At 43.7% G+C, this 25275-nt stretch overlaps 1 protein-coding gene across 8 annotated transcripts in view; it reads right to left on the bottom strand.

Annotated features, from left to right (window-relative positions):
* USP49 (ubiquitin specific peptidase 49) overlaps window positions 1-20201 on the bottom strand; it is a 63509-nt gene extending 43308 nt beyond the window's left edge. For 4 of the 8 annotated variants that reach the window (XM_073666729.1, XM_073666736.1, XM_073666741.1 and 1 more), the window contains exon 1: window positions 19708-20201. The gene's annotated coding sequence lies outside the window, so the exon portion shown is untranslated. The other 4 variants (XM_073666738.1, XM_073666739.1, XM_073666737.1 and 1 more) reach the window with 4 other exon arrangements.
* Window positions 20202-25275: the final 5074 nt, after the last annotated feature.

Below are 25275 nucleotides of genomic sequence, written 5' to 3'. Positions count from 1 at the left end.
TTTCAGACAAGGAAGAAACAAACAGATCCATCCACACCAGAACTTTGCGGATCTTGTCTATGGAGCCATACATGTGAAAAAGGTGCAAAACAGGATTTAGTCAGATATTAGTTTAACAAGACGAGATACAGACTAGTACATAGGGGCAGAGGACTGTCTGCGATGGCTTACAACCTGCAAGGGACCAAGTCAATTACAATCAGTGGGAAAAACCCCATCATACTTCAAAAAGATACTATTGCCACCATCCCAGCCACCTAACAGATACTGTTTTTACATAAAAGAAACACATTTTTTAAAATGTATGAACAAGTCTGACAAAATAAAAATGTGAAAACTGCACACTTTAGCTTTGAGCAATGATTAAATACCCCCAAAAAGTGAAGCATCCGACAGCTGCAGTAAATGGAATATTAGCTGTATTCACATATACAATTGGGTGGCATCAACTTGTGAGGGTTGAAGCGCAATACAGGTGCTTCTCACAAAATTAGAATATCGTCAAAAAGTTTTATTTCAGTTCTTCTATACAAAAAGTGAAACTCATTATATAGCGTCATTACAAACAGAGTGATCTATTTCAAGTGTTTATCTCTGTTAATGTTGATGATTATGGCTTACAGCCAATGAAAACACAAAAGTCATTATCTCAGTAATTTAAAACAAACAACAAAAAACACCTGCAAAGGCTTCCTAAGAGTTTGAAAAGGTCCCTTAGCCTGTTTCAGTAGGCTCCAAAATCATGGGGAAGACTGCTGACTTGACAGATGTCCAGAAGGCAGTCATTGACACACTCCACAAGGAGGGCAAGTCACAAAAGGTGAGACTTCTATAAAAGCACATTAAAAGCGATGGTCTGGAATTGCTCATAATCACTTTTTCATATACACTATAAGGACAAAAGTTTTAGGACACACCTGTTAACCATTGAAGTTCAGGGTTTTCATGCAGCACCATTGCTACAGATTTATAATATCCAAGCCCTAAACATGCAATAGAAACCTGCAGCCCAGAGCACAGGTAGACGGGGCCCGGATGAAGTAAAGCGTGCTCTGTGTGAGCAGCGCTTTGCGCATGCCCGGAAGCCAGGGATCACAGTGCATGTTACAGGGCCTGTCAGGGCCCTGTGACGTGCAGGGGAGGATATGCTAACCAAGCAGAGAGGCGGGGATTTAGGGGAATAATAAGCAGATAGGCGGGGATTGTTTGGCACCAAGCCTGTGGAAAAAATAATTGATTAAGGTGGGGGGGGGTTTGTGTGTGACAGATTCCCTTTAATATCAGCACAAAAACAGAGCACTGGGAGTTTCACAGCATGGGTTTCCATGGTCGAGCAGCTGCTTGCAAGCCTTACATCACCGAGCACAATGCCATGCTTCAGATGGAGTGTTGTACAACACAATGCCAATGTACTCTGGAACAGTGGAAAAGTGTTTTGTGTAGTGAAGAATCACAGTCATCTATCTGGCAGTGTGGTTGAAAAAGTCTGGATTTGGCGAAAACAGGGAGAATATTACCTGCCTGACTGCATAGAGCCAAATGCTGGGTGAGGAGGGATAATACTATGGGGCTGTTTTCCACAGGTTGTCCTAGGCCCCATAGCTCCAATGAAGGTAAATTTTAATGCTCAAGCATACCAAAACATTTTGGACAATTGGGTGTGTTCATCTTTCTGGGATCAGTTTGAGAAAGGCCCTTTTCAGTTCCAACATGACGGAGCAACAATGCACAAAGCAATCTCCATAAAGAAGTGTTTGGGCAAGTTTGGTGTAGAAGAACTAGACTGAACACAGAGCCCTCACTTCAAAAGCCTTCAAGATAAGCTATAACAGAGATTGCCAGTCCCTCTCACCCAAACATCAGTGTCGGACTTCAAATACTTTCCTGGAAGAATGAATGAAAATTCCCAACTAACACTCCAAATCCTAGTAGAAAGCCTTCCCAGAAGAAAGGATGCTGTTTAATCTGCAAAGGAGGGAACAACTCCATTTTAATGCCTATGGATCTAGACAGGGATTTTGTAAGCGTCCCAATACTTGTTCATATAGTGCACTTGTTCCGAGGCAGGCATCTGACTACACCACAATGGCACTGCTAACCTCCCAAAGCTGAAGGGAGGGACAGACCATTAAATAGTGCAATATAATGTGTTGATAGAGGGGTGGTGAATTGTTTAGATTTTGTGTTTAGATAAAACCTAGGTCCGGTGGCTATTAGCAAGGACATTTAAATATTTAGATGCGGCTGTCAATCACGGACAATGGCATTTAAATGGCTTGAATGCGATCCTTGGGTTCTGATGGGTTACCACTACAATAGGCCGATGTACCAAATTCTTAAGTCCCATAAGAGAACTTAAAAAAAAAATAAAAAAATTAAAAAGTAAAAATCACTTCTCTTGTCAAAGTTCAAAGCTAAAGAAGGGAGGAAAAAAAATAGAAAGGTTTAGTTATTTATTTTTGGTCACTGAAACTCTCCCGTAAAACTCATCTCTCACCCCTTAAAAAAAAAACAAAAACAAAAAAACAAACCCCCACACAAAGTATGTACCACGAAATGGTATCAGCAAATACGCTAGACATCACATGGCTCCATACATGGGGGTAAAGAAAAAATATATATATATTTTACAGGTCGTAGGAAACTATGAGAAAGCCATATTTTTTGTTTCAACGATCTGAAGTATGGGGTACCGTATTTTTCAGACTATAAGACCCACTTCAAATTTGGGGTGGAATATAGGAAAATAAATATTTTTTATAAGATGGGAGGGGGTGGGGTCAGTCTTATAGCCTGAATGGGTATCTTACCTGGGGGGGTGGAGCGAGGGTCACCGGAGGCAGTGTCCTTCAGGAAGCCGGATGTCCAGCAGCGGGGAGTTGTGGTGGAGCAGGATCGCAAGGCCTTCCATTCCCTCCCCCTCAGGAACCAGGCGGCTGCAGCAGAAGAGGTGAGATGGCTGAGGCCCGGTGCCTGGCTGGGGGCCGCGGCCGGTGAGCGGCGTGGCATAGAGGAGTGTGTGGCCATCTTCCTGAAGCTGTGATCTACAGGTAAATGGCAGCATGAGCTACCAGTCTGCACATCTGTCGGCTCAAGCGGCCATTTTCTGTAGATCACAGCTTCAGGAAGATGGCCTTGCACAAGGGAAAGCTGAACATGCCGCTCACCGGCCCCCAGCATCTCACCTCTTCTGCTGCCACGGGTTCCTGAAGGAGGGCCCTGCGATCTTTCTCCGCCACCACTGCAACTATCAGGTAAGCTCTACGTTTGGACCATAAGATGCACCCCCCTAACCCTATTTTACCCCCAACTTTGGGGTGAAAAAAGTAAGTCTTATGGTCCAAAAAATAGGGTACATACCAAAAAAAACAAAAAAACAATGGAATTAAGACAGAGGGAAAAAACAAAAAACAAAACAGAAAAAAAACAAAAAACACAAAAGGGAGCAGGTGTATATGTACACAATGCTTGTGCAGTATATAATGATGTAACAGTATCTATGTGCACATGAGCACAGACCTGTGTAAAAGTGACCCTCGGTAAATATTACAAACAGAAGAAGAAAGGAAGAAAAACCGAGATGACAGCAAATGGTAAAATAAAAGTTATTTTATTTATTACAAATCCAAAATGTACAGTGATGATGCAATGGTATTAAAAGAAGATGCATGTCATAATAAATGAAAAAAAATATGTTAAACTGGCTTTGCCTCCTTTCAGTGTACATGTATAATGTTGTGAGAACTTGCTGAAGAAAGAATTAGGACATTAAAAAACAAGAATATGTCATGTAAGGTCGTGCATGATACTTGACATTCAAAAAAAGTCATGAAGGGGATGACGAACACACGCCAAAATGCGTAGGGGTGGGCGCATGTTACCACAGGCTGCAGGAGCTACATATCAAAGGTAACATTGGTATGTTTATATGACTTACTATAATTATTCCATCCATCTATTATATTCACCATCTGGTTGCTGTCTGCACATGTAAAACTAGAGGAATATTTTGCACAAGGACTTTATTATGGGTTACATTTTATCCATCCTCGTGTATTTCATGGCACATGCTCTTTATTAACATGACCTAGGATATGTAATTACACACCCCATCTCTAAATATCCACTCACAGTGCACTAGGTTGTGCAAATGATATCTTATCCTTTTCATTACCTTTTTTCAATTAATTCATTTTGAATCTCAAATAACATGCATGACCTTACATAATGTTATACCAAACGGTGGCACATGTTGATTTGTGGACCCACTGTGCCAAGCCTGCCTGGCTAGGGACATAGCTAAGCGGCTACCTGGTGTTCACTGGAGCTCCAGATGGTGGAGATGGCGGCTACCTGTAGCTAAGTCTAAGTACCGCTGCTAGGCAGAACCCAGTACTGCAGCTGCTGACTCAAAGGGTCAGGTTAGCTGACACTAATTAGGGCTACGTTCAGACACATCAATCTAGGATATTGGATCAGGGATTGGCGGCACACGGACCAGGGGACAATGTTTAGACACTGGCCGCAAACAGACCAGGGATTTGCGTCAGGACCTGGCCACACCGGGATCAGGTGACCTCACAACTGCACTGGTAGAACACCACAGCACCTAATGACTAATGACTTGGCGACACCCTAAGGGGATGGTAGTCTTCTATACAGGATGACTCCCAGCAATCGGCTGGGAGCCATCTTGCAAGTGTACTAGTTATGCTAAATGCCTCTCAGCAACAAGCTGAGGGCATTTCACTATATGTGTGCAGCCCCTTTAAGAGAACGCCATCGGGACTCTGAACAGGAAGGAAGCATGCCGAGGGCTGGGTTAGTGAGTAAGCTGGCATCCCTGCATGGAGGGAGAAGGGGGACACCATGCAGGGGCGCTGGCCATGCGTGTTTTTTTTTTAAATGTCATAATTTCTGTGCAGCAAGTTCTCACATTATACATATACACTGACTTTGTCTCCTTTCAGTGTAACATTTTTGTCAATTATGACATGCGCCTTCTTTTAATACTGTTACATCACTACAGTACATTTTGGATTTGCAATAAGTAAAATTTATTTTTACCATTGGCCATCATCTCGGTTTATCTTCCCTTCTTCTGTTTCAAAAAACAATGGAAGAAGTGTTTTTTCTTTCTTCAGTAGATTATACGCTAATTTGAAAGGTGTAATTCAATTCAAAACTAAACTACAATTTGCCCAACAAACAAGCCATCATATGGCTAGGTCAATGGAAATATGAAATAAGTTATGGCTCTTGGAAAGAAGGAAAAAAAAAATTAAAATGCAAAATTGGAAAATTATCCAGTAATGAAGGAGATGATGTAAAATGGCGACAGTATCAACACAGACAAACACAAAAACAGCAAAACACTGATAAGTTAAGATGTCTGCTCTTGAGCAGATGGCCGGATTCATTGAAAGACTAGTGGATTAACCCTGCACCTAGAATGGATTAATAAACTCTTAACAGCTTCTCAATCGAAAATTAAGGGAATAATAATCTTTATGCACCGTGTACATCCAGGGTGCGTTAACGATTTTAAGCAGTTAAAAAAAAACAAAAAAAAAAAAAAAAAAAAAAAACACCACACACACACACGTAAAACTACACAAACTAAGGCTGATAATTATTAGGTTATCAAAAGATGAGACGATTACATTATCAGAAAATTACGTGTTTGCATGTTTAAACTTTTTTTTTTTTTTTTTAAATTTTGAAGTCTATTTTTTGATAATCTTGCAACTTTCACACTTTCCGCGGGATCTTATATTAGACTTTTACTTCTCACTGGGAACATAGGGGGCAATTCATCAAGACTGGTGTAGCGCAAGCTTGAGCTACACCAGTCTTGACAGAATACACGGTGCCAAATTAATTTAGAGATGCACGCCAGAAATGCTACTACAGTCGGGAGTCAGGGATTAGAATTTCTAGTGTTAAAAAACTTCAGCAGATTTCATGAATTTGACAGAGGTGGAGAGTAGAAAGGGGATGGGCAGCCATGTCCCTGCTTCTCCCCAGCTCCCATTTCAGCGGAGCTGATCCAAAGTGGCGTGAAAACACCAAAAGTCGTAAATCTTTTGGCCAACTAGGCATTGCGCAAAAAATTTGCAACTTTTTAAACCTTTTGCGCCACTTTGTCAATCTCATCTCCCTTGATAATGTGAAGGGAGAAGGAAAAGACGACGTGACATCAACTATGGAGACTGGTAGATCTTCTGTTGTCTACCATACATAGAAGTGTTACCTTTCAATGTGCCAGTGGTAATAATAGGACTGCGGAGAGGTCTTCTGTAAAGAACAGAAATTGTTAATCTAGTAAAAGGCCTAGCAGAGCAGCCAGTGTGATAAGTGCAAGGCTCACCAGTGCTCCTCTGCCTCTCCCGATGCATGCGCATTACAGTGCTTTGGTCTGCCCACGGCAGGGTAACTTGAAGATCGCCTGTGCAAGAGCGCAATTGGCAGATACTGTGTGGATAATGTAGGACGTGTCATCCACAAGAAGCTGGGCAGGAGGATGGCGAATGCGATGAGAGAATAGGTGGTGCTGAAGAAAGACCAGCGACGCCCATCGGAGATGAACGCATTGTACCCTATGGGGGGAGAAGAAAAGGTATTTTTTGTGCTATGTAGAGGAGATTGAGGACTTGCATACAGCTTACTAGAATAAAGAGGCCTCAAAGGGGGAGGACATAGTTTATACTGGGAAAACCTGGCACCCAGTTCCCTTTAAAGCGTAACAGCAGCACAAAGAATGCCTTAGGAGGTGTACTCGGGCACTATACATTGGCACACTAGAGTAAAGTGAACAAGCCCTTACACTCCTTTAAGACTGAGGCTACACAGATTTGTCATGCAATGCTTTGCAATAGCAACCCCCATTCCATGACAATCCTATTTTTGAATGCCTAGAACACAGAAGAGGTCAGAAGTAAATATTATTATTAAAAATAAATTAAATATATAACATGTTTTTTTCCTGGTGCAGAGCTGCCGATTCGCTAGCAGGGAATACTGAGGCAAGGCAATCAATAACTGATTTGTCACTAGTTGTAGCAATCCTTTTTACCTAAAGGCCCCCCATTGTTCGCCAGGCAGCCATTTCTCCTGTTCCCACACAGGAACGCTCAGTTGAGTTCACACAATTTTTTGTCTGAAGTGTATGGGGGTCTATAGCAATAATATAGTTATTAATAGGGTCTTATTTGTAAGCTGAATTGAAATTTTCAGAGTTTTCTAACTACTCAGCAGTATTTGTAATTTCATTACATTTTCGCCATTGAAGGAATACAGCAACCTACATACACAGCTGCTGCAAAGAGGCCAAACAAGGGACTGTCTGAAATAAAAGGCAGAATAATAGACTGGCCCCAGCAGGAAGCAGCGGAGGGCAGGAGAGGCTGAAAGGTTTTTGTTTCTATTTACAGCAGAACAGAATGTATGGGCAGACACTAGCCGATATGGAGGAGCCAAAATGTTTCAAGTAAAGAATTACCACACTTATGCTTTAGTTAAAAATAAACCACAAAAAACAAAAACAACAAACACATTGATGGTTTTTAATCTGTATAAATGGAACCTGACAGATGTATATCAATATGGCCGATAATCTGACAAGAGATTATCCAGGAAAACATTACAGCCCTGGAGAAACTAGTATCATGGCTGTTAAAGAGGATCTGTCACTTATTCAAAATGGTACAATTTTTTTCCATTTTGCACAGTGTCACTCTACTGCAGAGATATTCACATTTGTTTAATTTGCAGCGCCGTATGTGAAATTTCTGCTTGTAGTACAACTGGGCGTTTTTGCTTTTTTCCCCCCTCACATTCTTCTCTGGGGGCGTGTGCATTTTCAACCCTCTAACCCAGACGCTGCCAATCACAGTTCGGGAGCTACGCTAGCTGTCTCAGACGCTACAGAGCTGTAATGTGTCTAGGAGGGGTGAAAGCGCAGGCCCCCAGAGTAGTGTGAAGAAACGCCAAGTTGAACTTCCGTCAGAAGTTTCACATACTGTGGTCTAAAAAAACAAAAAAAAAAAAACAAAAAACAAAGGCTGTGTGCCCACTATGCGTTTTTTAAGTGTTTCCACAGCGGCAATTAAGCTGCACAAACGCTTAAAAAAATGCTTGGTAGAAGGTCTGCCATGTTCCCCAATGATAATCCGCATGTGCTGTGCACATGCTGCGGAAATTTCTGCTGCGGATTATCATTGCGGAAAAATCCACAGCACTACCAATTATTTTGCGGAAGCGCGGCGTTTTCGCCGCCATTGACTTGCACTGGAACACATGGAATCCGCATCATCGCATCTGTACATGCGGAATCCATGCGTTTCAATGTGCGGATGGTACCCGGGTTTGGAGAAGAGGAGACTCCCATCCAGACCCGGGTACCATTGAACTGTATCTGGTAAAAAAAAAAACAAACAAAAAAAATGAATAAAATAAAAAAATATACATTATACTTGCCTTCTGATGGCCCCCAGTGTCCTTGTCTCGGCTTGCCGGCAGCTCGCGGTGGACTCAAGGACCTGCCATGACGTCATTTAGTCATGTGATGGGTCGCGCGACCACTGACATCGGCAGGTCCTTTAGTCTACTGCGAGCTGCCGGCAAGCTGAGAAAAGGACACCGGGGGCCATCAGAAGGTAAGTATATTTATTTTTTTACCATTCTTTCGGTCACACTATATAAATCCATGCCTGTTGCATGGATTTATATAGTGTGACCAAGTTGACAAGCACTTTCCAAGTGATGCTAAAATCTCTTGGAAAGCGCTTGTCAACCCGCATGCGGAAATGCATGTGAAGAACGCTTGACATCTGCATGTCCCTGGCAGGAAAAAACGCATGTACAATCCGAATGTGTTTTTTTCTGCCAGGGAGATGCAGAAACGCTCAGGAAAAAATCCGGAGCATTTCTGCATCGTGGGCACATAGCCAAAATGTGAATAATTATTAATTTTTGAGCAAGTGATTGATCTTCTTTAAAGGGGTTGTCAGTTCCAAATTGATAAGTCTGCAGTCACTCAGACTGCAGACTTATGAATCCTCCCAGAGCACGCACTGTGGGCTGTGAGGGTTTGCCAGTTTCAGACACGGGAACGGAGGGTATGTATGCATTATACATACTACAGGCCAGTGAGAGCAGCCTTGCTTCCATACACTTATATGGAGCTCAATTCAAGTGTATGGAAGAGGCTGTGCCCACTGGCTGGGAGTATGTATAACTCATACATACCTTCCGGATCAGATGCAAGCAAATCCCTGCAGGGCACAGTGCGTGCGCTGGGGGGGGGGATTCATAAGTCTGCAGACTTATCGGTTTGGACCGGACAACTCCCCAACTCCACAGCCCTGACTCACCACTGTTTATAAGGGCTTCAGTGCACCAACAAATTATGGGCACGTTTCTCCATGGTTTTGTTGAGTATCCGAATATACAACACAGCAAAATCGGTGCACTTTGTATCAAATTATTAAAATGCCATGATAAATTTGGTGCAACATGCTAGGCATGTGCAATACAAATCCTTATACTATTTCACAGATGGCAAACCTTTACATCCAAAAGGGGCAAGTCTATAAAAAAAAACAACTATTAAGAAGCCTGCCTCTAGATAAAATCAGTGGTATACAGTTGGTGTAAATGGGTCAGAAATCATCTGATTTTGTAAATGGTGGGGAGGCAAGAGGGTTGTGTATCCTTTTTAAAGAAAAAAAAAATTAAAAAAATAATGATAGTTTTGTCAATTTCCACACACTTAGTATACACAAAACCTGATGCAAGCCTATTCAGCAGTTCAGACTGATCTTTCTTCCTAACATTTTCAGCTTCTTTGGCCAGAGAATATTGTAAATATATATATTTATTTAACTTTTCACACATTGTCCTGGGACTGGAGAAAACTCAGATGGCATGATCTGTGTCAACCAGCAATCTTCTGTAAGCACACTACAGAAAGAAAAAAAAAAGCGACGATTTTTAATTTAATTAAGGTGACAGGATTTGGCAATACATTGAATCAGGTTTAGGAGCAGAAGGAACAGAAAAAGCTCAGCTTTAGAAAGATTAGGTTTGTGAGGGCATGACAAGAGAGACAGCCATGTCCTCCATTAAGGGCTGTCTGACGGCAGATATAAATCCGGCAATGGATCAGTCGCTGGTGTGAATTCGGATTTTATATTTCTGATACGGAACAGAAAAACAAAACTCGAAAACCTAATGGGAAGTTTGCCAAAGGTTCATAATGGAAGCCATACCTGCTGAGGTTTTCTCTATACAATCCTAGCTGGAGACTCTGAGAAGCAATGAATGTATCCTTATTTTGCGTGAACTCGGTATTTTGCTTTAAGTGCTCATTCATTTACCATTACATAATCTTATGCTTGCAACTAAGGAGGAAACTCTGTGACACAGGTGGGGACTGACCACTACAATGTTATATTATGCAGCTATGATCTGTGCAAAATAAAAAAAAAGTGATCTGAAGCTGCAGTATGGTCCTACAGTTACTGTTCTGGGGACAGCACTTGCCTAAATTACTGATGTGTGTGAGACTGTCCTGAGGGTACGTGCACATGGTCGGTATTGGCAAATCGCTGCACGCAGGTAAATCTGCGTGTGTTCATTGAACCATGCGGATTCACTGCATCCTATATATTACAGTGATATAATTTCTCTTGCGAAGACTAGGCTCTCCACAAGAAAAATTGACATGCTGCGGTCTTGAAAGATGCACCACATGTCCGTATCCACGGGTGACCACAGGAGCACGGAGACGCATAGTGGGCATGGGCTTTCTTGAAATCGCATCCACTATGCTGTAACATCAGGCCGGAGCGGAATGCCCGCAGTACAAGTACGCTGCGTCCAATCCGCAGGGATTACTGTTCGTGCGCGCCAGGGCTGTGGAGTCGGAGTCGGTATAAAATGGAAACCATCTCCGACTCCTAAAATGTATAATAAATTGGGTACAGTAGTTCAATGCAGTTTGTGGGGAATATTTTTTCATAAGAATTTAGGAAAGTTATGAAATGTCTTATAAATGTCTGTCCTATTTCTGATCTAAGGGTCTAGACTTTTAGCGGAGATGAATCTGTGCTACAGTAAATTTATAACTTAAACATGAGCTGTGTATTAGGGAGTCGGAGTCATGGAAATTGAGGAGTCTGAGGTTTGGCTTACCGATTCCACAACCCTGGTGAGCACATAAAACTAAACAATGGCCAGCCGCACATTAATGAATTTAGTAAATGTGAGGGATTTTGGGGGCATGGCCTGCTTAGTGGGATCTCAAACCTTCACACATCAACCCTTACTGTAAACAAGAGTTCTCGAGCATTTAGCATTAACAGCGCTGTCTGCTTGGTTTACACGCAGTTATCGATCAGTATCAGCTCTAATGCGGTTACTGACCAATAACAGTGTAGACAGGGCTTGTTTAGCTAAAAGCTGAAGGAGATCTTGTATTTTGGCAGGCTACTTTCAGACAGATTAGTATTCTTTTTGGTGGGGGGGGATTCTTTGGAAAAATCCTCCTCAAAACAGCATCAAACATTCTTGGAAGAGAGAAAAATGAAAGGAAGCATCATTTCTTTGGGAGAGGTTTCTTTCAGGATCTGCTTCAAAGCTAGGTATGGTCTATCAAATGGCTATAGCGGACACTTCAAGAGGAATGGGGGGGGGGGCGACAAAACAAAAACACTGAACATATTCTTTAGAGATCCCACAACCCAGAAGTTAGGACCCAGACTTTGATAGAATGTGGAGTCCCTGATGTATTCAGTCTTTTGCTGAGTTTTTGGAGAGGAAATCCTCCAAAATCCCACTCAATAACTCGGGAGTTTCCGTGCCAAAGACTCAGCAAAGAGACTCCAGTTAAAACACAGCCTTAGACTATGCACAGGAACTGTAAGGGACTTTTCTTTTTTAATCACTCATTTATTAAACTCATCAGTGTGCCGCGGCCCATTGTTTTCTTAAAGCACCATTCCTGGAGTGGTCCTTTAAGCGCAAGTCCCGTGTCCCGAGTCATACACTCACCCTCCGGCGCCTTCACTGTTAATCTGTGCAGGTCCCACGGCGCCATCTTGTGACTGGTCAGAACTCACAAGCTACATCGCAAGCTCTCATTGTAAGTCTATGAGAGCCAGAGCCAGGCCAGAACTAGGCGCTCATAGACTTACATTGCTTAGTGACCTCCGGCTCGCCCCATGAAACACTGGAGCTGCCGACAGGTCACAAACTGCAGGAGATGGACCAAAGAAGCAGCAAAAATGCCCGAAGGCGAGCATCAGAAAGGGGGCAGGGGACTTGGATTTTATGCACCACTCCAGCGGTGAAACAAAAAAAAAAATACTGGAGTGGTGCTTTAACTAAAAGGGGCAATCACACAAATGATCGGTCCTTTTTAAAGAACTAAATAGAGTAAAAGGTAAAGTAAAACAGTATAGTATGGGAACAGAAACCCAATACATACGAGGTTATGTACACACACACACAAAGTAAATTATACCAATCTAACTGGCATTCAGTGGCATTTTACCAGCCAGAGTAATAATATGTAATATCATGCGTTCATAAACTGTAGCATTAGGTGTTAGACTTACTGGAAAGAACACTAAGAGAGAAGTCTGAAATATGTGGAGTGTAGCCGAGAGTAAAAATTTTTTTAAAAAATAACAGTCTGCCGTCGGTTACCATAGCAACAATGGCCAGCTGAACGCTGTACCTCTTCAGTCCTCTGCACATGGGGCAAGAGTATTGTATCCAGCTGAGCTCCTAGGACTCGCAGCTCAACATTCCCAGAGAAAGCCACTTCTGTAAGGTTACAAGTCCCAAAGGAGACCAACTACTCTGCATTTCAAGAAACTTATTTTTCCCCCTTTCTCCCTTGTTTAAACACTCAGTTTGAAAAACTCAACATTGAACAGAGTGTATAAAGAAGTGTCTTTCCCAGCCAAACAAGGAAGGGGAAAATTTATTGGCTACTAGTTTACTGAGTAACATACTGCTTGTGAAATTTGGTCCTGAAAATCACTGCATGGACTCGTGAATACTTCCAGAAATCACTGTCTATGAACAGAGCTCACCGTACAATCCACAAATACAAGTGAAAGCTCTACCATGCAAATATGAAGCTATATATCACCACACTCCAGAAACGCTGCATCTTCTCAAAGCTAAAGTTCATTTAAAACGTACTGAGGAAAATGGAAAACTGCTCTGTGGTCAGAGGAATCAAATGTGAAATTCTTTATGGAAACCATAGATGCTGTGACCTGCGGACTCAATAGGAGAGGACTTTCCAGCTGATTATCAGCACACAGTTCAAAGCCTGAATCTGTTATTATGGAGTTAGTGCCTATGGCATGGGCAGTTTACACATCATGAAAGGCACTATCCATACTGAGCATCATATAGCGGTTTTAGAACACCATCCATCCAGACATGTATTTAAGAGAAGGCTTTGCATATTTGAGCCAGACAATGCTAAACCACATACTGCAGCCCTCCAAAGAAATGCCACAGAACACCAGGATTTGCAAAGTCGCCACTGGTGCCCTGTGCTCTTCACAGATGAAAGCAGGTTCACACTGAGCACATGTGACAGACGTGACAGATTCTGGAGATGCCGTGGAGAGCGATCTGCTGCCTGCAACATCCTTCAGCATGACCGGTTTGGCAGTGGGTCAGTAATGGTGTGGGGTGGCATTTCTTTGGAGGGCCGCACAGCCCTTCATGTGCTCGCCAGAGGTAGCCTGACTGCCATTAGGTACAGAGATGAGATCCTCAGACCCCTTGTGAGACCATATGCTGGTGCGGCTGGCCCTGGGTTCCTCCTAATGCAGGACAATGCCAGACCTCATGTGGCTGGAGTGTGCCAGCAGTTCCTGCAAGATGAAAGCATTGAAGCTATGGACTGGCCCGCCCATTCCCTAGACCTGAATCTGACTGAGCACATCTGGGACATCATGTCTCGCTCCATCCACCAACGTCACGTTGCACCACAGACTGTCCAGGAGTTGGCGGATGCTTTAGTCCAGGTCTGGGAGGAGATCCCACAGGAGATCATCCGCAACCTCATCAGGAGCATGCCCAGGCTTGTAGGGAGGTCATACAGGCACGTGGAGGCCACACACAATACTGAGCCTCATTTTGACTTGTTTTAAAGGACATTACATCAAAGTTGGATCAGCCTGTAGTGTGTTTTTCCACTTTAATTTTGGGGGTGACTCCAAATCCAGGCCTCCATTGGTTAAGAAATTTGATTTCCATTGATTATTTTTGTGTGATTTTGTTGTCAGCACATTCAACTTTGTACAGAACAAAGTATTCAATGAGAATATTTCATTCACTCGATCTAGGATGTGTTATTTGAGTGTTCCCTTTATTTTTTTGAGCAGTGTATGCAGTGTATATTCCCTATAATAAAAATAAACATACTCACCTCCCGCACCGACTACTGCTTCTGAGGGTGTGCTACATAGAGCAGGAATCTCATGTCTGCGTGCGCTCTTTATGTGAGACGTCATAGCAGATAGTTCAGAAACAACTGTAAATTAGACAGAGCATGCACAGGAGAATACAAATTATATATTGGTCAGAATGGTATTACTCCTAAAATGTACAAACGGCAGCTTCATCTTAAAGTTGTCTGGTACTTTTTTTTAAATTGTCCAATGTATTCAGCATGTGGGCATAAGTATATTTGTAAATACCTTGTGTTGCTGATAATGCCTGGGACCGACGCTTTCGGTGGCTGCTCACAGGCATCACGTGACCCCACGACAAGTGGGGCGTGACTCAGCGCTGGGGTCCCCGCGGTGGCTGCTGGGTTGTGGGCGGGGTTATTCCCCATTTCACACCCAGCATCCACTGAGCGCTTTCCCGATGAATGAGGAGAGGGAGAGCGCAAGCTGGATGCAGAGTGTGACGCAGCAGAATAACCCCACCCACAACCCAGCATCCACCGGTGGAACGCGGAAGAGGGACCCTCAGCTGCAGCCTGAACTTGTCGTGACGTCAACGGATGTCAGAGCCGGCTGCAGCCGGGGGTCACATGATGCCTGTGAGCGGCCACTGATAATGCCTGTGAGCGGCGCTATCTGCAACACAAGGTATTTACAGAGATACTTATGCCCACATGCTGAACACATTGGGCAACTTAAAAAAAAAAAAAAAAAAAAGTACCGGACAACCCCTTTAAGTCACTTGGAACAAAAGGGAAACTTAAATGTCCAAGAAGCGTTCAAGTGATCAGAATTGCTTCTCCAGTACATTCTACAGATTCGTCAGACATAAGAGGAATTTGGAGGCCAACAACTTTAACTTTTTGCCACGTTTCTTAAATAATTGCTCAACAATTTGTGATGCAGCAGAGCACACTGTCTTGCTCAGATGCCATTGTTATACCACTGCCATCTGAACAAGATTTACATAAGTGGTTAGTGTCAATGTAACATCTACATGAATGTCAGAAGCCTAAATTTCCCAGATAATCACAGCACCGGCTTTTAGTAGTTGCTGGAAGTCAGCATGGGCCCTGCGACAGGTCTGTGGGTAAGCAGCAAGCTATGATGCAGTTTGTTCACACACTTCACCATCACCGTCAGCCTTAAAGGGCTGTCCAGCATGGATCATTTCTGCATCGGGAGGAGAGTGGCTGCAATAACAGAGTGAACACATAACTGCTGGGACATGAGCCAGTAAGTGAATCATCACTAGAATCAGGGGCTTTGTCTCTATATTATGCTGCTCTAGGTGCCAACAACCTGATGACAGATTCATTTTAAACAGCGGAAGCCGACAGGTTCAAGTATTTCCAGCTCTCATAATAAAGCCCCTTTCACACGGCAGTATTCTGGTTAAAATATGGTGCATGTAGAAAGACAGCAGATGAGCGCACCGTTCATGAACATTGAGACTTACCAAGCATGCACACATCAATGAGAGGACTATAGCTCTCAGCTTGTGCAGAGCTGGTAAACCGTAAACTTATGAAAACTACAGCAAGGAAAGAAGGTGGAAGCAGGGAGTCACAACTTTATGCGGTCCTCAAACCAGGCAGTATAAAGACGCCGAACGAGTGCCTTCAAGATGAGAGGTAATATGAATCCAAAGGATCATTAAAGAACTACTCCCAAAAATTATTTCATTCCCTAAACCTGTAGTGTAAGTGCAATAAAATGCTTACCGATCATCGTCTTCCTCAGTTTCCTGCACTGCTCCGGACCTCTTCTGGGTCATGTGACTGGTATCCCGACTGGCTGGATCACACGGAGGTGTGTGTGTGAGGCAGAAGTGACTTTTACAAAGCAAGTCTATGGAGTGTGAGAAGGAGACTCCATAGGTTTACATTGTACAAGCGTGAGAAAGGGACTGGAGCGGCACTGGGAATACAGCAATTGGTAGGAATATTATTGCACTTACCTAAACCTGTATGTAGTGTAATAAAACATTTATTGGAAGTCCTCTGACCGGCCACACAGAAGAAACTTTTTTTTTTTTTTTTTAAATTGTTTACTATTTAGTGAGGACCGGTGTTACTGTTAGTGTGGTCCTCCCCTATTACTTGGGCTGAGATGACAACCATAGTTATAAGAAATAGGGAAAGGTAACAAGCATCTGACCTTCTGGGGGACAACCTAAGTAGATAAAACAAGTAAAACTAAAAGTTATTAGATAATTAAAACTCATTAAAATTATTTTGTGCATAATTTTTTTTTTTTTTTTCACACCTGTTTGTCATAAATAGGAAAAAAAACTAAAAATTATATCAAACTGTAAAAAAATGGCCTAAGGGGACACGCGCCGTACTCAGCGATGGGTGCCATGATGCCATTAGTACGCCACGTGACAGTTGAGGCCTAGAATGCATGTCAGCAAAGACTGGCCGCAGCGCTGGGGTGGGGATAGGAAGGCACTGATGGCTTTTATTAAGGTTTAATAACTGTCCTAAGGCCCAATTTGGACGAGGTGCTGGGGGGAGGGATTAAAATCAGTGTCACTACCGCAGTGAACACTAAGGCTATGTGCCCACGATGTAGAAATGCTCCGGATTTTTTCCTGAGCGTTTCTGCATCTCTCTGGCACAAAAAAAAAACACATGCGGATTGTACATGCATTTTCCTGCCAGGGACATGCGGATGTGAAGCGTTCTTCACATGCATTTCCGCATGCGGGTTGACAAGCGATTTCCAAGAGATTTTAGCATCACTTGGAAAGTGCTCGACAACTTGGTCACACTATATAAATCCATGCAAAAGGCATGGATTTATATAGTGTGACCTTAAAGAATGTTAAAAAATAAATATACACTTACCTTCCGATGGCCCCCGGAGTCTTTATCCGATGCGTCTCGGCTTGCCGGCAGTTCGCGGTACACTACACTGAAGGACCTGCCGTCACATGACTAAATGACGTCAGCGCAGGTCCTTCAGTCCAACGCGATCAGCCGGCAAGCGAAGACCAGGAGACTGGGGGCCGCTAGAAGGTAAATATAATATTTATTTTTTATTTTATTCTTTTTTTTTTTTTTACAGGTTCTATGGTACCCGGGTCCGGAGGAGAGTCTCCTGTCCTCCAGACCCAGGTACCATAAGCACATTGAAATGCATGGATTCTGCATGTACAGATCCAGTGATGCGGAATCCAAGCGTTCCAATGCAAGTCACTGGCGGCGAAAACGCAGCGCTTCCGCAAAATAAGTGGTAGTGCGGTTTTTTTTCCACAATGATATCCGCATGTGCTATGCACATGCTGAGGAAATTTCTGCTGCAGGTTACCACTGCGGAAAAAAACGCAGCACTACCAATTATTTTGCGGAAGCGCTGCGTTTTCGCCGTCATTGACTTGCATTGGAACGTTCGGATTCCACATCACTGGATATGTACATGCGGATTACATGCGTTTCAATGTGCGGATGGTACCAGGGTCTGGAGGACAGGAGACTCTCCTACAAACACGGGTACCATAGAACCTGTATAAAAAAAAAAAAAAAAAAAAAAAAAAAAGAATAAAATAAAAAATAAATATTATATTCACCTTCTGATGGCCCCCGGTGTCTTTGACTTCGCTTGCCGGCAGCTCGCGGTGGACTGAAGGACCTGCGCTGACGTCATTTAGTCATGTGACGGGTCACGTGACCGCTGACGTCGGCAGGTCCTTCAGTGTACCGTGAGCTGCCAGCAAGCCAGGACGGATGGAATAAAGACTCCGGGGGCCATCAGATGGTAAGTATAGATTTATTTTTTTTATCATTCTTTCGGTCACACTATATACAGTAAATCCATGCCGGTTGCATGGATTTATATAGTGTGACCAAGTTGTCAAGCACTTTCCAAGTGATGCTAAAAATCGCTTGGAAAGGGCTTGTCAACCCGCATGCGGAAATGCATGTGAAGAACGCTTCACTCACGCTAGTCCCTGGCAGGAAAAATGTATGTACAATCCGCATGCGTTTTTTGTGCCAGAGAGATGCAGAAACGCTCAGGAAAAATCCTGAGCATTTCTGCATCGTGGGCACATAGCCTAAGGGTATGTGCACACCTTGAGTATTTTGTGCGCAGAAATTTCTGCTTTTCTTCGCAGGAAAGTGCAGCATAAAAAAACGTTGAGTTTTTGCAATCAATGGGTGAAAACACTCAGGGAATTGACATGCTGCAGAATATTTTCTGCAAGTCACAAATACTCAACGTGTGCATGACACTTCAGGTTTCTCATTCACTTTGCTGGCATTAGGTTTTGCTAGCAAATCTGCACTGTGTGCACACAGCCTAACTGTGAGGCACGTTCACATTATTGGGGATTTTTCTGCCCGAGAACTTTGTACAAAACTTTTTTTTTTGTATGTTTTTTTTACACTGTGATCATAGAGGCTCGGCGTCCATGTTAACGGGGTCGTCGAGACAAGTTTGTGTAGGCACACAGTGCGTCAGTGACCCTAGCCACAATGCATGGCAGGAGCGTTTCCCAATGTGTACTGCAACGTCGCCATCAGCCATAGGTGTTCCTTCGGCCTCCGCCTGGCCAGGATATGACTGTGTAACGTTTAACGGTTCTTCACGGGGGGTCAGAGGCCTCGCCATCCATCCTGACTGCCTCCTGCGCCCCAGTGTGCTCAGACATAGTGTGGACTTACACCCACTTGCAGGACAGGTGCTATACGTAGTGGTGGGGGTCCGCCTGCGTTTTACCCCCGGCAGCATGGACAGCAGTGCACATGCCCCACTGCTTTTCTGGTAGCCCCCCCATACAAAACGAATGGAGCGATGGTGATAAAAGTTGCGGTCGGACCCCCACGATCAGTAAGCCACCTAGCCTGTGAGTAGGGAATAACTAGGACCCCTTTAAGGTCCCCCATAAGGCTGTTCTCAGAAGAGGCTTCCTCATGCAAGTCTGCATAAAAAGCAACTCCACAAACAATGGCTGCTCCGGAGTTCCCAGAAGCATGTGTGAGTGGCCGGCAGACAATGGGCCGGCAGCGCGGACACAACACTGCCATTGTGCGCTCCGCAGCCGCCAGCGGCCGCCGCGGGCCATGTGCAGACAATAAGCTCGCCATTATTTACATGCGCATGTATACATACAAGAACTGGTGTGTGCCTCCCCCGGTACCACCTCCTCCGGTTCCTCACTGTGCTCCTCCCATCTGTCCCTTCATTACCCAGCACCCCGCCCCTTTTGAACCGGTACCTGCTTTCCCGGTGTCCGCTCCTCCTCCTCCTCGGTGTCTCCGCCTCATATCTTCTCCGCTCACGCTCTTTATTCCGCCATTCACGGCACGCTCGACCTGTTACCCACCGCCGCCGCGTAAGGACACGCCCCCCGGCTCTATATACCATTATCCCACTGGCTCCCGCCCGCCGGCGCTCGTTCCTCCGCGCCCTGTGATTGGCTGAGGCAGTAGCCACACACACAAAGCGCTGCCTCTTTCCTCCTCCACGCTCAGAGCACGCAGGCCAGGCCGTACTTGGGGTATTATTGTGGCTCTACGTAACCTGCGTACCGTGTGCGCACACAGCTTGGCCGTACAGCGTAGCAGCGTCTGTGAATCCAAGCCCTGTGGAAAGTGTGGTTGAGCAGCAAGAGGGTAAATAAGGTTGCGGAAACAAAGAAGTCTTAAAGGTGCAGGACCCCAGAGTGGATTAATTCGGGGGCCCGGCCGTGCAGGTGTGGGGCTACTGCAGCTGGAGACTGAACGCAGAGCCCAGTACTACTGATTAGTGCAGCACAAATCTGCTGCCACCGATGAGAGACTGCAGGAGGCTGGTACAGAGCGGCACCACATTACATGGCCATTAAAGGGGTTTACAGACACAAAAGAAAACAAGACGGCGCTGTGGCTGCCCCCGCAAGGACACCCGCACCTTGTACTTTGGTTTTGGCTTCTCCTCAGCCATCTTTGCCGTCTGTTATTGTTTACATCATGCACTTCCGGCCACCTCTGCTCCTGGGCTAGGCTGCATTTCCCAAGAGCCAGTGCTGTATGCCACAGCTCCCACTGACCTCACCTACAAAGCACCATCCGGAGACTCCTAGTCTCGAGATGGTTAAATCACTACACACAGTGTCTACTTCCTAACATTCTTCCTACCTTACTCAGTATGTGCTATACAGTCTCAATATGAATACACCTGCAGTTTCTCCTTCCTGATCGCCCTCTTCACCTAATGTGTGTTATTCTGAGCCTCCTCTTCAGTCTCAAGGTGGATACACCTCTGCAGTTTCTCCTTCATGATATTCCTCCCTCTTCACCTAACGTGTGCTATTCTGAGTCTTCTATTCAGTCTCAAGGTGGATACACCTCTGCAGTTTCTCCTTCATGATATTCCTCCCTCTTCACCTAATGTGTGCTATTCTGAGTCTTCTATTCAGTCTCAAGGTGGATACACCTCTGCAGTTTCTCCTTCATGATATTCCTCCCTCTTCACCTAATGTGTGCTATTCTGAGTCTTCTATTCAGTCTCAAGGTGGATACACCTCTGCAGTTTCTCCTTCACGATATTCCTCCCTCTTCATCTAATGTGTGCTATTCTGAGCCTTCTATTCAGTCTCAAGGTGGATACATCTCTGCAGTTTCTCCTTCTTCACCTAATGTGTGGTATTCTGAGCCTCCTCTTCAGTCTCAAGGTGGATACACCTCTGCAATTTCTCCTTCACGATATTCCTCCCTCTTCATCTAATGTTTGCTATTCTGAGTCTTCTATTCAGTCTCAAGGTGGATACACCTCTGCAGTTTCTCCCTCCTAATATTCCTCCCTCTTCACCTAATGTGTTATCCATCTGAAAGTGGATAAACCGCTGCGTACAGTTTCTTCTTCCTAATATTCCTCACACATCACCTAGTATGTGCTATCCCGAGACTCACCTGCAGTCAATATTGTTCCAGGAGCTGATATTGGCACCACACAGGCTCAGTATAATTTAGGGGAGCAATGAGTCATATAATGGATTAATTTATCATAATGTAATCTAGCACGCTGTCAAAGTTACTAGTTGATACGATTATTTGTTCTGTGTGTATCATCCTGTGCTTTATGTCCCTGTACACATTCCCAATCACTGTTGCAATGTTGTTACCAATCAGCACACACTGCTCAGAACCCGGCCTCCGGTATACAGGACTATGCTCCACTGACAGGCTGTGTTCTGTTCAAAGCACTGACAGGAAATCTCTGTACTCTGTGCTTTGTAAGGTGTTTAGTAAGAAATAAGGCGCTGGAGGTCACACATGACCATATGAAGCAGAGGAGAATTTTACCAGCAAGTAACTTGTGCAGTTTCTTCAGTTCTCATAAGCTATACAATGCTTTATTAACTACATGCAACAAAATGTATGTAGGATGTACAATACAGAAGCTGAAAAAAAAAAAGTATCTCGGAGCATGTATCTGATATTTATAATCTTACATATCAATAAACACACCATTTCCCATGCACTTCATCCAACAACACAATCGTGACACTGCCTCCCTGCAGGTTTTTGGAATTGAAAGGGTGCTGGTAGCTCCGAGAGGCGGAGATATTAGAAAGCGGCTACTAGATCGGAAGGCTTAATGGAGGGTAATGCTGCTACCTGATTCACACAGGCCCTTACTTGCGCAGATTAGTGGGTGCAAGGAGCTTACGCTATGCTGCACTGATATACACTATACACTCCGTCTGGGCTTACATCTGAACCCCGGCAACTGGGATTCAGGCGTATGCGTTGACGGGGCCATTGACTATAATTGATGCAGACGGAGTCATGTTGTGCTCTGTCATACATCATTTTCAGCCATATACGTCTAGTTGAGGTGGACAGCAAGACATAGTCGACTATGTCTTGCTGCCCTCCTCAACTAGACGTATACGGTTGAAAATGATGTATGACAGAGCACAACGTGACTCCGTCTGCATCAATTATAGTCAATGGCCCCGTCAACGCATACGCCTGAATCCCCGACGGAGCCACTGAACATTGGGACAAATGTGATGCGAACTCGGCCTTGTAACAATTTTAGTCACAATTCACGGCCTTACTCTGCACTTGAAATTTGTGTTGGCTCACACAATGGATGGGTAACTGGGTTTTGTAGCGTCTTTATTTTTATCTTGCCAATACAAGTGGCTGGCCCCTGGACAAAAATAGTACCCAGTGTAAATTCTACGTAGGTCTCATCCAGATGAGTTATGTGGCTGCATTTTAGTGTCTATAGTACAGCCAACATCCTGAACTTCCTGAATAAAAAATTTTAGAGTCAAAGATGTGAAAATAAGATTATGTGCATATTGCATACACACAGTCATGTACACAATTCTCAGCTCATGTCGTGGGTGGGACTGCAAATTGAGCATAACTCACTCCAATGACCTACACACCCCAAATACACAACACGCTGCTACCACTCACCAAAGGGGTTGATGAATCCCCAAAATACATCCTGCTGTCCGACAGTCAGAAGGCCAAGCACTCTCAGAAAAGCTATGGATTCTTTAACGCTTACAAGGATCAAATGTATTAAAGATTTAATCTTTAATATGAAAAATACATTGCTTACAAGAACAATGAATAAAAAAGACAAAATAAGACAACATAGAAATATGCAGAACAGTTTTAAAATAAATGGGAGAAATAACAAAATCCCTAAAGATTTTCAATCTATAGTTGCTCCTCTGTTTCCCTGTGGGTAGGAGTACGATGGAACACACTCAGACCTTTCTGACCCCAAGCAGGTGCACACCTTAATTCTCCATTGGATCCCTGGTCATGGGTTCAGGTTTCCAGGACCCTGTCAGTTTATTATGGAAACTTTAGGTCTTGACAGTGCGTTAATACAGGAGCAAGTACAATGAATATAGAATAGTTCATATTCCTGCATCACCCCTAGTATAGGGGATATCCAGTTTGGATGACATATGTCCATCTTTTGATGTTTGTACAAACCAGACCTAGTTGTCAGTAATGACACGCTCTCTACTCCAAGAAATAACCTTCCTCAATTCTGGTTCCTATTAACTCAATAGTACGGCCTGCAATGAAAGTTCAGAGTTTTTTGGTCCTTTGTACAAAATTAGCCATATGGATGTCAGACTTAAATTCTAATACTACAATTTCCCCTACTAGTATTGGAACATATATCAATCACTGAATTCAGGTTTATCATTCAGACCCATTGACAATGGTGTAGAAAATCATGGACTACTGCATGGAAATAAAAAGGCTACAGTCATATGAAAAAGTTTGGGCACCCCTATTAATCTTAAGCTTAATGTTTTATAAAAATTGGTGTTTTTGCAACAGCTATTTCAGTTTGATATATGTAATAACTGTTGGACACAGTAATGTTTCTGCCTTGAAATGAGGTTTATTGTACTAACAGAAAATGTGCAATCTGTATTCAAACAAAATTTGACAGGTGCATAAATATGGGCACCTCACCAGAAAAGTGACATTAATATTTAGTAGATCCTCCTTTTGCAAAAATAACAGCCTTTAGTCTCTTCCTGTAGCTTTTAATGAGTTCCTGGATCCTGGATGAAGGTATTTTTGACCATTCCTCTTTACAAAACAATTCCAGTTCAGTTAAGTTTGATGGTCGCCGAGCATGGACAGCCCTCTTCAAATGATCCCACAGATGTTCAATGATATTCAGGTCTGGGGACTGGGATGGCCATTCCAGAACATTGTAATTGTTCCTCTGCATGAATGCCTGAGTAGATTTGGAGCGGTGTTTTGGATCATTGTCTTGCTGAAAGATCCATCCCCTGCGTAACTTCAACTTTATCACTGATTCTTGAAAATTATTGTCAAGAATCTGTTGATACTGAGTGGAATCCATGCGTCCCTCAACTTTAACAAGATTCCCGGTGCCGGCATTGGCCACACAGCCCCAAAGCATGATGGAACCTCCGCCAAATTTTACTGTGGGTAGCAAGTGTTTTTCTTGGAATGCTGTGTTTTTTTGCCACCATGCATAACGCCTTTTTGTATGACCAAACAACTCAATCTTGGTTTCATCAGTCCATAGGACCTTCTTCCAAAAAGAAATTGGCTTCTCCAAATGTGCTTTTGCATACCTCAGCCGACTCTGTTTGTGGCGTGCTTGCAGAAACGGCTTCTTTCGCATCACTCTCCCATACAGCTTCTCCTTGTGCAAAGTGCCTTGTATAGTTGACCGATGCACAGTGACACCATCTGCAGCAAGTTGATGCTGCAGCTCTCTGGAGGTGGTCTGAGGATTGTCCTTGACTGATCTCACCATTCTTCTTCTCTGCCTTTCTGATGTTTTTCTTGGCCTGCCACTTCTGGTCTTAACAAGAACTGTCCCTGTGTTCTTCCATTTCCTTACTATGTTCCTCACAGTGGAAACTGACAGGTTAAATCTCTGAGACAGCTTTTTGTATCCTTCCCCTGAACAACTATGTTGAATAATCTTTGTTTTCAGATCATTTGACAGTTGTTTTGAGGAGCCCATGATGGCACTCTTCAGTGGAGCTTCAAACAGGAGAACAACTTGCAAGTGGCCACTTTAAGTAGCTTTTCTCATGATTGCATACACCTGGCTATGAAGTTCAAAGCTCAATGAGGTTACAAAACCCAAAAAAGTGCTTTAGTAAGTCAGTAAAAAGTAGGTAGGAGTATTTAAAACAAGAAAATGATAAGGGTGCCCATACTTATGCACCTGTCAAATTTTGTTTGAATGCAGATTGCACATTTTCTGTTAGTACAATAAACCTCATTTCAAGGCAGAAACATTACTGTGTCCAACAGTTATTACA

Source organism: Phyllobates terribilis, unplaced genomic scaffold (assembly GCF_046119375.1).
Source record: "Phyllobates terribilis strain yellow unplaced genomic scaffold, ASM4611937v1 Scaffold_2__4_contigs__length_985480577, whole genome shotgun sequence".
NCBI lineage: Eukaryota > Metazoa > Chordata > Amphibia > Anura > Dendrobatidae > Phyllobates > Phyllobates terribilis.
Note: the sequence above shows the minus strand (reverse complement) of the source record. Positions and strands in the feature narration are given on the sequence as shown.